The sequence below is a fragment of the Fukomys damarensis genome, unplaced genomic scaffold (genome assembly GCF_012274545.1).
Source record: "Fukomys damarensis isolate Sample0158 unplaced genomic scaffold, DMR_v1.0_HiC HiC_scaffold_16, whole genome shotgun sequence".
In the NCBI taxonomy this organism is placed as follows: Eukaryota; Metazoa; Chordata; class Mammalia; order Rodentia; family Bathyergidae; genus Fukomys; species Fukomys damarensis.
Window position 1 is genome coordinate 125,777,167 of NW_022900928.1, and position 12,974 is coordinate 125,790,140.

Consider the following 12,974-nt stretch of genomic DNA (forward strand, 5'->3'; position numbering starts at 1 on the left):
ATAGGTCTCAAGAAAATTCAAGGTAAAAAAAAATCTGTAAATAAAATATTGAGGGCTTGAGTTAGAAAAGTACGTGTTATAGTATTATTTTTCTCTTGCAGTCCTTCCAGTCCTCTATTTAGCCAGTGAAAGCTAAAGATTTGAGGATAAATTCATGATGATTTAGATTTGGGTTTCAAGTCTCTTACTTTTTGGCTGTGTGAACCGAACTAATCACCCTTTGCCTCACTTTTTTTTTCCTTTATCTGTAAAATAGAATAGTATACCTCACAGTCTTACTAAGAAGGTGTATGTAGTTTGATGAATAAAATACATGGCTCAAATTCAATAAATTATATCCTTTATTTTAATCAGTGAGGGTAAATTTCCTTGTGTACTGACCAGTCTTTTCAAATGATCCAAGGAAATTCCTTTAAAATGGAAGTAGCAAGCCATTTGAGTTGTTTGCTTAAAGAGCTTTACTCACCTAACAAAAGAAAAGTCAAATGTATTCTTTTTCCATGACAGAGCATTGTTTAGGTTAATGCCTGGTCCTCACTCTTACCTGAGACCTCGTTGTGCTTGTGTTTCTCAGGTGCATGCTTTAAAGAATTTCCCTGATGGGGTTAGGATTTAGTTCAGTGGTTCTGCCACCTGCCTCACAAGTGTAAGGACCCAAGTTTGATCCCTGGTACAAAAAAAAAAAAAAAAAAAAAAATCACAGAAAAGTAACCATTTCTTTTTAAAATTGATTTTTATTTTTGAAAGTAAGATTGGAAAAACTATTAACACGAATCAAAAATGGGTTGTTTCAAATTTAGCTGGCACATTAAAGAATAGTGTCAAAGGAATAGTTCACCTCACTCAAGGATGTCTACCTTCACTGGGGCTGGGTATGCAGCTTACGGGGAGAAAATTTGCCTAGAATGAAGCTCTGGGTTCACTTCCTAGAATTATAAAAAAAAGTTGTTTTTTTTTTAATTTTAAAAGGTAGATAAGAAAGGGTCTCTATTTGGTCCAGGAAGCTGAACAAACTGCCCTTCTCTCCAAGTTATCTTTTGTGTTCTTCCTCTAGGCTTCTATTACCCTGTTTTTTTGTTTTGTTTTGTTTTGTTTTTTTGTCTCTGCTATCCAAGTTTTTCCTTTTCCTCCCCCAAACAGAAAACTACATATGAATGGTGGCAGAGTTCATATTATAGTTAACATCTTTTAGCTCTTACTATGTGCCAGCCACATGGTATAAATGGGTTTTTACATGTTGTATTAGCCAGACTTCTGCCACTGTGAGCAAATACTCAACACAACTGAAAGGTTGTTTTTGGCTCATTACTTTAGAGGTTTCAGTTAATGGTTAGCCAGCTCCGAAACAGATATATCAAGGCAGAAGATTATGGCAGAGAAAAGCTGTTTGACTCCTGACAGCTAGAAATAGATGGGGTTGGGAAAAAACCATGAAAGAAGAAGAGACAAGAATGTGCCCTTCCAGGTCTTACCCCCAGATACCTACTTCCTCCAACCAGGCCCCACCTCCAAAGACCCATTCACCTATGAACTCATCAGTGGATCGATCTATTGGTGAGTTTAGTGCGTCAGTGATCCAACCGCCTTTCAAAAGCTCCACCTCTGAACACACAAGCCCGCCAGGGCGGGGGCGCGTATGCATTCCATAACATATTCCTTACATAAATTAATCCTGACTTGAACAGAACCCACAGGGAAATCAATGACTACCTCACTGCAGCGGTTGATTAGATCACCAAGTCCCAAGGCTAAGTCTGGGACAAAAGCTTGGGGTGTTTGATCTCAAGGTCCTTATACCTGCAGTAGTGATTATTAGTATTTTTTGTATTTATCCAAAGCAGTAATGAACATTTGAAAATTTTTCCTATTAAACTTAAAATGATTAATTTGTTCTTTGCTTGAGTTGTTTTCTTATTTATTGACTTTGTTTAACTGTGTGTCTCTTTTCTTTTCTCCTTTTGCCTAATGATTTATTGGGTCTCAATAGATTGAAATGTTTTAAATTTTGGCCTACCTCTTTCATTTTTATAGTTATTATGTATTATTGCATAAGTTAAGAGTTTTCTTTGTCTAGAGTTATGGTTACCTCTGACAGACATAATATTCACAGTGTTTGTGAATTGTATTTAACTTACTGACTACTTCTGGGTTTTATTTTCTTCATCCCAGAAATACAGCAAAGCTGCTTTTCCTTTTTTATTTATTATTTATTGATTTATTGATACCAGGGATTGAACTCAGATCCTTGTGCTTGTGAGGCAGGTGATGGAACCACTGAGCTAAATCCCCGACCCCCCTTTTTAAAATACTATCAAAACTTTAATAAAATCTACATGAAAATTTAAATGTTAAAAATTATGGAGACTCTATGACTAGAAGTGTAGCTCAGTCAGAGACCTTGCCTAGTATGCATAAGGCCCTGGGTTCTATCTCTAGCATTGGGGGAAATATGGTGATTTCTTAAGTTTATCCCAAAATTCAGCCAGGCATGGTGGCACATACCTCTAATTCCAGCACTTTAAAGGGTGAGGTAGGAGGATCGCTGCAAGTTCCAGGCCTCGTAGGGTGGGCTCTACAGTGAGTTCAAGACCAGCCTCAATTATGTAGTAAGACCCTGTCTCAGATAATAGGGTCAAACAAACTAACAAAAAAGCCCTCAAAACTTTATCTTTCCTTTGACTTAGCAACTCTTACTTTTAGTTACATTTTAATATGCAATTGTGTTCTTTAACTTTTTTTGGCATAGTATTTCCTTTTTCATCTAAATATTAGACCCTTAAAGATACGCAAATTGGAAGAGGCCTTAGAAATTCTTTAATGCTATTTCATCATCGTACAGTTGAGCAAATTAAATTTCAGAGGCTTACTCAAGGCCGCATAGCTTGTGGTAGAGCTGAAAACCACATTCTGTATACTTTCCAGTTTTATATGCTTTCTTGCTCATTGTATGCTAAGAACATTAGACATAAAAACTTCTGTGAGGTCCACAAACTGATTAATAGCTATCTGTGATGACAATTTCTCCCACAGCTTAATATACCCATACCTCCTCCCTCTCTTTCTCACTTTGTGATAATTTATTTCCATTCACTCAATCAATTAATTTTAAAGCTCTGGGCTATTGTTTCATCAAGGAAATTTAATGTAATTATTACATAAATTTGATTTAATTAAGTTATTAATTTAATTATTTGATTTTCTGTGCATAAGAAAGAAATGTTTAAGAGTCATGTAAGCAGTTCACCTTTTAAGGTCTGCGCGGGTGTTGGTGTTTGTGTGTCTCTCTAGAATTCATATATTGAAATCTTATCACCAGTGTATTAGTGATGAGTGGTAGAGACTGGGAAGTGACTGGATCATGAAGGATGGGATTACTCCCCTTATAATAAGTGCCCCGGTGAGCTTGTTAGCCCTCTCCCCTTTTTTGTTTTGCTTTTCCACTATCTGAGGACACAGCAAGAAGATGTTGTTGATGTTGGTACAGAGATCTCTCCCCAGATATCAGATCTGCTGTAACCTTGATCTTGGATTTTCCAGCTTTCAGAAACATGAGCAATCAGTTTTTGTTTTTATAAATTATCCAGTCTAACACATTTTTCTTATACTCCCCCAAATGGACTGATACAGTTGATTTGCATTATATTTTTCAAAAATCTTTTGGTCTACTTAATATTTGGATATATATCCTAGGGCAGCTGTCAAAGTTTACTCACAACTGAGCCCCAGGGTGCTTGAGTGTTGGCAACATGTACAGAGAAGCAAATTTACCCCAGAAATTCAAAATGAATGTTTTTTCCTTAAAAAAAATCCTCCTTCTTTTTAGAAAATGTATACTGGAGAGGCATTTGTCTGTGATATATATTAAAATGAATCCGAAAAATGCCTATACATATAGCTGTCTGTTTTATGCTGCTAAAGCAAAATGCTATAGATGGCATAATTTCAAGTGAAGAGAAAATTATTTGGCCATACTTGCAGAAGCGAGGAATTCCAAGACCAAGGGACTACATCTCAGTGCATCGCAACATGGAAGGAAGCATCTCGTGGGTGAAGAAGAGACAATGAGAAAGGGCAAATGGGGGCTGGCATCAATTTATAACCAACCCTCCATTTCTCAGATGACAAACCCAATCCCACGATGACGCCATTAGTCTATTCGCGATGGTGCAACACTTCCCAGCAGGCTCCACCTCCAAATACTATTGCATTCTGGATTAAATTTCCTGCACATGGACCTTGAGGGAACCACATTCAACTCTAGCATTCTGCCTCTGGCTCTTAAAATTCACATCCTTCTCATATACAAAATACATTCATTTCAGCCCCCAAAGTCTTAACTAATACCAGCATCAACTCAAAATTACAAAGTGCAGAGTTTCAATTAAACCAGATATACTGAATCTCAAGGCACCATTCATCCCAAGGCAAATTCTCTCATCTATGAAAATTTTTTATGAGCTACACGCGCCCAGAAGACATGGTTGAAACATGCAAGAAAAAAAGAATAACAGAACCTAAGGAAGTCCAAAACCCAACATGGCAGACAATGTTAAATCTTAAGACTCCAGAATAATTCTTCACTTTATATACAGCTAAGGTATAAGCTATACCTGGGCCCAGGTGCACTATGGCTGGGACTGCTGGAAACACTGCGCAAGAATTCGGAGAGCAGAGTCCCAAGGCAGCCCCAGGCAGTGAACACTGAGGTCCCTCAGGTACCTCCCTGGGAACCATGCCCTTGATGTCTCACCTGCCTCAGAGATTTCTGAAATTTTATTCTCCCGTTTCTTGGTGAAGAGAACCTAGCTTCCAGCTGTCCTTATTAATCTCTTTAGCAAAAGTTTATTTGGCCATACTCTTAGTGTCTTGTACATTTTCTCATTCTTTACACCTCCAGCCTAAGAATTAAAAGAAAATCTGTCCATTCTGCTTCTTTTAATCATAAATTTTCTTTAAATGACTTCTCTCTGATTCTCATTTGTGCTGTAAGTGGTCAAAAGAAGCGATGTAGCACTTTGAACAGTTCCTGTTTCTGCTACCAAATATCTAGTCCATTCCTTTTAAATTCTGCCTTGTACAAAGTCCAGGGACATGGACACAATTTAACCAAGTTCTTTGCTACTGTGTATCAAGGATAACCTTTACTACACTTTCCAATATCTCCTTCCTCATTTCTGCCTAATACCTCATCAGAACGGCCTTTATTGTTTACATTTCTATCAACATCCTGGTTTTGACCACTTGGGTAATTCTTAGCAAGGTATAAGGGTCTCTTCATAGCTCTTGTCTTCCTCTGAGCCCTCACCAGGATTGTCCCTAATACCTCATTTACAGCAGCCTAGGGTTTTATTTCTCTAGCCTGTTCCTCCTAACTCTTCCAGCTTTGCCCAGTTTCACCTCTACATTTTCAAATATCTGTTACAGCAGCAGCACTCAACCTCAGTGCCAATATTCTCTTGCTGTTTTGTACTGCTATCATAGCAATTCTTAGACTGAGTAGTTTATAATGCATGGAAATTGATTTGACTTGTGATTCTGAAGCCAGAGATGTCCAAGATTTAGAATGTATGTCTGCTGGTAGCCTTTTTTCTGCATCAGAGCATAGCGGAACACATCACACCAAGAAGAGAAAGTGAGAGGGCAAAAGGGGCCAAACTTAGTTTTATTAAAAATTCATTCCCATAATAATGAACCTACTCCAGAGATAATGGCATTAATCCATTCATGAGAATGGAACCCTCGTATTCTAAACATCTCCCAGTAGGCTCCAACCCAAATGGTGTTGCACTAAAAATTAATTTTCCAGCACAAGAAACTTTGGTGGGAGTATTTAAACCTTAACAATCCCTTTCAGAATTTTGGCTGATGTGCACACACAATTTTTGAACATACATATGTATTTCACACATATATATTATATATACATGCTATATATAATAAATACATGTACAATGTATACATATACATACATGAGAGAGAAGGAGAGATGATAGAGAAAGTGTTCATCTGTAGGACATCTTGTGAAGAACATACAAGAATTCTCTGTACTATTTTGCAACTTTTCTGTAATCTTGCCTCTATTTTAAAAATAAATTGTTAAAAATAACTGACAGCATTAAATGTTGCCTGATCAGGTATCCACTTCAAGATTGGCATCCCCACAACAGAAGAAAAATAAACACAACTGTAAAAAATCTTTTTCATTTAATATATTTAACATTCTCAGGTAAATGACAGCTTTTATTATCTATTGTTTTTTTTCTCAGATGGTGAATCATTTAGGAAGAAAGGCTTCTGTTAGAGTTCAAATATGCTAAATTAAAACAAAACTGTCAGCACTGCAGGAGGGTGAGGCAGAAGGGTTACAAGTCTGAGTCCAGCCTGAGAAACTCAGAGACTTAATGTGATCCTTTTTCAAAATTAAAAATAAAAAAGACTGGAGATGTAGCTCAGTGTGAAGGCCTGGCTCAATCCCCAGTCTCTCTCAGTCTCTCTCTCTCTCTCTCTCTCTCTCTCTCTCTCACACACACACACACACACACACAAAAAAAAAAATTATATGGAGTTTGATTACTGTGGATGTAAAAAAGAATGCCTCACCTCCTACTCTACCCCACAGCTCCTATTTTTCCTAGTCCTATTGTAGCAATTTAGGTAGAAGCTTAGCAACAATTCTGGAAATTTTCCAACTGTTCCTTTTGTTCCAAGCTTCCTGCACCCCAAGTCCTCTCCCTTCACTTTTTTCTAGCTTATCAACCAGGGCTGCCATTTATTCTCCTTAAAGTGTTCTCTCAACAACCTCACTATTTTCAACATATTAGGTCTAATTATCTCATTTTGAAGGGATTTTAATTATTAGCAGGCAGTGGAAGGGATAAAGTTTTGTTGGTGTTGCTGGAGTTGAAGATGGGTATGGACATGTTTATATGGGCCCCCAAAAGGTTCTAAACTCCCTTTCAGGGCACAAGCAGACCGGAAAGCTAAGCCAAAAATGCCTAAAAGTCATCTATTGTTGTCATCACAGCCTGGATTCCCATATTTTGATGCAAGTTCTGTTGTACGCGTTTTCTCCTAGTAAGAACATTCATAGCTGTCCCTTTTCTAAGACTTCATTGTGTAAGCGAGTTTTTCATAAAGCACATATTTAGTATTCATGAAACATTCCGCCAGATTTTAGGAACTATGGTTTAGGAAGGCTCCTATGAGGTCTCAGGTGACACTTCGAAAACGTGATTTGGGAAGTGGAGTGAAAGAAAATATTCATTGTAGTCATGGAAGCAACAGGATTTTAGTTGACACAAAAACAGAAATGGTAGTTGCAGATGTAAAAAATATTTTTGAAAGAATGATTATTAAAAGAAGCTACTTAATAAGGATTAATTATTTGAAAGAAATAGGAAGTCTTGAACAGTATCCTGCTATTAGCTGCAAACGTAAGAACAAAACATCTGCACACCCAATTTAATATTTAATGATCACAATGAGTTAAAACAAGATTAAGGAAGATTTATGCAACACATTCAATTGAAAAAAAGAAACTTTCTGAAAAGGAAAAATGCAGAAACTTGAAACATATCATTCAAAATAATCCTAAAGTGAATAGTGAATATTTTCATTTTTATGGTGTGGGTAATTAAGGAAACAGTAAAACTGTATGTAAACATGCACGAGGAAAAACAAAGTTAGCTCGTATGTGGACAATCATGTACCAAATGACACCTCGTACTGGACATTGAATCTTCGGAGTAGAAAGGACCATTCATCCCTCTGTCCAGTAGCCACACAAGCTTTTGCAAATTACTTAAGACTCTCCCTGACCCTTTCTCCTCATTTGCCAAATGGAGATTAAAGTGCCTGGCATGTAGCAGATACTCAACAAAAGGTAGTTAATAGTAATTAAAATAGCAATTAACTTGTACTGCTTGTTATGTTCCAAGCACTTTGACAAAAGCTCTAAATGTATTAATTAGATAGTAGATGGCATGCTGGTGGTGATAGTGAGGTCTTTCTAGGATGTTGGAGGAGTGAAATTAACAATTTTAAAGATCTAAGATAATGAATTGCAGGAAAAAAATCTGAATCAGAAGGTTTTAGCAGAAGAGGATCAAAATGTTGTGCTAAAGCTTAGGGAGTACCGGCTTGCTCAAGCTAACACCATTCCTTCCTTAGTTTTTCCTTACTCTGTTCCCTATTTCCTTTATTTCTTTCTTTTCTCCTTCCCCTCCCTCCTCCCCCTCTTCCCCTTCTTCCTCCTTTTCTTCTCACAGTACTGGGGATTGATTCCAAAGCTTTCGGACTGAGCTACGTCCTTGTCCTTTTGTTTTTAGTTTTTGAGAAAGGGTCTTATGAAATTGTTTAATTGCTTAGACTGGGTTTGAACTTGTGATCCTCCTGCCCCAGCCTCCCAGAGTGGTGGGATTACAGGTGTGCACCACCATGCTTGGTCTCTAGCTGTTTTGAGGGGCAGGAAAGTTCTGGTTCCTCCACTGAAGCACTGTCACTGCTGGTGCTGAGAAAACTAAAACCACCAATTACCCCAGATTGTCCTGAATTCCAATTGGAAGAGAGGGCCTTTGACTAACAGATTTCCATGTTATATTCATTCATATTCAATGGTGGTATCAGAATGGAAAAAGAGGCTTATTCATCTTCTATGGTGGGCAAAGATTACTCTTTAGGAAAAAACTTTAGACAATGCACGAGTGAAAAATAATCCTATTGGTTCAATGCCCACATAGAACACAAAACAATCTGTTGATAGTATGACTGGAACTGACAGAATGACTGATATGGGGGTAATAATTTAAGCATTACATTTCAAGTATATTTAAAATACCTGCAGAGTAACACAAATTACTGTTATCACAGTGTTTCTCAGTCCCATTAGATTGAGAGTTGATTACCTAAAACTGATATGCAATTATAATAATGTACATAATTTTGTCAGGATTATTAACCATGGCAGAACTTTCTGCAAAGGAATCGCTCTATTTGTACTTTTAGTAATAACTTATTATTAATGGGACTTTTTCCACTGGCTGTAGAATGAGTTTAAACATGAGAGATTCTTAATTCTATGTTCTTTTAAGCCAATAAAAAACATTTGAGTTCTAAAGCACATTTTCTTTTTTTTTTCTTTTTATTGAGTTTATTGGTACATTCTAGGTATACAGTACAGTTACACATTCAGTACTGGGATCTTGTACCTTTACATGACAGGTCTTGGTTCTCATTTTTTCCCCTTGTCCCTGCCCTCCCTTCACCCCCTCTTCCCCTCCCCATTTACAAACACTTTATTTCCATTTTTTCATTTTCTCATATTCTAAAGTACATTTTCAAACCATACAAAGGCTCAAGGAAAATATTTCTAAATTTCTAAAACACGTCAATAGACTAAGGTTTTATTATAGATTTTTTTAAGAGTTAATATTCTCTATATTTTACACCCATAATCTATAGCTACACTTTCCTATTTGTCTTCCAACTTTCCATTCCATTTTGTTCAGTATCTACATTGTAATGCTTATACACCAAGAAGACATGATAGTATAACCTTTTCAATCCTCATTGATCAAAATAATACCCTACTAAATGCTACATAAAATAGAAATCACCCTAATGAGTCTTTAAACATATTTGCTCAATTAGCTATTTTTGGCTTTCATGTTTGGCTTGGAATCCTCTTCCATTCATCTTAGTAGGTCCAATCCCACTGGGACAACACTTTGTGAAAAAGAAAACACGTTCACCTAACTCTTAATATGGTATGTTGTAATAGTTGTTCTATGATAATTTCATTATTGTTATTGTTCATTTCTTATTGTGCCTAATTTATAAGATAAACTTTGTACTGCATCTAACACCCTTATAATCCTTTCAGCCCTTGTAGAATGAGAGGTAATGCAATGGCTTTCATTCCTGCCTTTGGTTATTTGTGTCCTTTTATGTACATTTACATATATGTATTTTTTTGACAAATAAAAGATTGCCAATTTTATTCATCTTTTCAAAGAACCAACTACTAATTTTCATTCTGTTTTTCTTTTGTCTATTCCATTGACTTCCAGTACGATCACCATTTTCTCCCTTTTTTGGATACAGGTTTAAATTGCTTTTTCTTTAAAAACTTTTAAACCTAGATTATTAAGACCCTTTTCTTTTCTAGTGCAGGTGCTTAAAATAGTAAATAGTTTTCAGATCTGTTCTAACTGCATCTCATAAATTTCAAAATTTTCATTCAGTTATCTAATTTCCTTTATCTCTTTGTCTGATGAGTACTTTCCAAATATTTGGGGTTTTTAAACATCTTTTCATTGTTGATTCCCCATTTAATTCCATTGTATCAGGGGATGTACTTTGTCTGATCTGAGGCCTTTTAAACTTAGAATTCATGACCCACCAGATAGGTTACCCTAAAGTATATACTCTTTAAAAAGAACATACATTTTACTGTCAGGAAGTACAGCAGTCTATACTCATCAGTTGAGTTGGGAGTGTTTTTCAAGGCTTCTGTATTCTTCACTTTCTTTTTAGTTGTCTTAGCCATTACTGAGACAGGGTATTGAAGCATTAAGCTATTAATGTACGTCTGCTTTTCCGTTCAATCAATTTTTCCCTATTTACAGTGCTAGGGAATAAAGCCCAATGCTTTAGGGAGGTTATGCAAGCACTCTATCATTGGGCAACCCCTCTAGCCCTTCGGATGTGTGACGTTTTGCTTTGTAAATTTAGGATTACATTGTTGGGTGCATACATATTTTATAGTGATAAGAGTTAAGTGATATAATATGTAAAATGTATAAATAAAATACGTAAATATATGAAATAAATGTATGTATATATATATCTCTTACTACCATAAAATGTGTCTCTAGGAATATTTCCTGTCTTAAAGTCTAGCCTGTCTGATATCAGTGTTGCTGCTACAAATCTCTCATGGTTACCGTATGCACAGCCTATGACTGGCAAGTCTTGTTGGTTTTATTATCACCATCACAATATGATACAATTTTACACTTTTATAGTTAAATTACTCTTGTAGTGTTGAATACGCAAGCTTTTCCATAACAAGAAGACAATAAATTCTTTAATTGCCTTTATGCAGTTTTGGTACAGTTTTGAGTATCACACCAATAAATATTTGATTCATTAAAAACAATTAGAGACCAAAGAAAGTACAAGCACATTTGGCTGCAGGGTAATGTTTCCTGATGACCTTTGACCCTCTATTAGGCATTCAAAACTATGCTTATCTACCTTTCTTCCTATCCTGGACTTGTGAAATCTACAGAATGTTACCACAACTCCTGTTTTCAATGAGCGCAACACATTTAAGGAAGACTAGTTTAAATCAGATGGCTTGATTGTAGGAATTCCTGCCTCTCCTTCATGCCTTTGACGAAATTAAAAAAAATTATTTTAGACCATTAACTATATCATGTATGATGTGCAATGAGCACAGTGCTATCTCGCGATTAAAACAGATACATACCTTTGAGCTTTTAGGAATCATTATTTTACGAGGAAATGTAACATTATATGCCTTTTATGATTGAAGGGTTTCTCCCTAGCATTGATTCTTTAGTATTTTAAAGACTTGTTCAGTGAAAGGTGTCTACTGACTGCCCCATTTGTTAATGTTTAAAGTATGTGATTTTTACCTAGGTTGTATCTGACAATTTAGACAGGACTTTAACATAACACAATATATACATTTCAAGAGGAACTCTAAAAATTCTAGTCTGCTAAAAAAAAAAAATTATATAGTTTACAAAAGACAACATTTTTTTTTGGTACCAGGAATTGAACTCAGGACGGTGCACTTGCAAGGCAGGTGGCGGAACCACTAAGCTAAATCCCCAGCCCTTCATTTTAAAAGATTTTTCTTGTCCTATTAAATATCTAAAATTTTCACCGATATTTAAAATAGAATATGATTACCTAAATATATTTTTAGTCCCTACATATAAATGCATTTTCACAAAATTACTGTATTTGTATTTCTGATTTGTGGTTTTCTTAAAATCACCTCTGTATTTGATACATGGGCAAGAAAAACAGTGCAATTGTTAAAAAGGTGTAGGGGGTAGTAGAGAATAGAAGAGAATTAACGTTAATTGAATGGAGGTATATAACCACGGATTAGAAGGATAAATGAGAACATTTCTCCCCCTGAAAAACAGCGTTCTTTTTATAGGAGTACCTAATTCTACAAGCAGTTTACTCTGTTCCATTGTCCATTTGTCTTTGCATTTCCAGGACTGCAGTTCTACACGTCTTTCTAACCAGTACGCGCGCGTCTATACACACACACACACACACACACACACACACACACACACACACACGGTAACTCACACAGCCCAACTAGTACCCATCTGCAATTTGCTGATGTTGTCATTTTAAAGTCGGGTATATGTATATACGGCTACAAATGAGCCAAATTTTCACTTAAATTTCAACTCCAAAACAAACATTTCTATGAAGACTTCTTGGAGCACACAACCACAGAAGACACACTCTTCTGATTTGGGCAGTTTTCATAGGCTAGCCCAACACAGCCACTACGACTTCCAAAAAATAAAAGTCAACACAAAACCAACCGTGTTCAGATCCCTCTCTGGAAAATGTGCATCTTTCCCTTAGTAGAATAGTTCATGCCCCAAACCGATTTTTTTTCACGTCATGGGAAATAAACACAGCATTCTAGCATTTAACTTAATCTGACTCCTACCAATGAACATCAATGCGTTCCCGAGTAAGTGAAAAAAATAAAACTGCGTCAGCGGTCTACGGCCCCAAAGGGCAAATAGGCAAAGCCAGCGTCGGCTGAGTCCGAGCGGGGCGCGCGGAGGAAGCGCACTGCGCTACCCTGTTCAGCCCGACAGCTTTCCCGCGTTGGGCCGGCCGCTGTCTCCAGTAGCCAAGGTCGCAGCTAGCCGGGACCGGAGCGCGGGCGCGCACAATGCGCATGC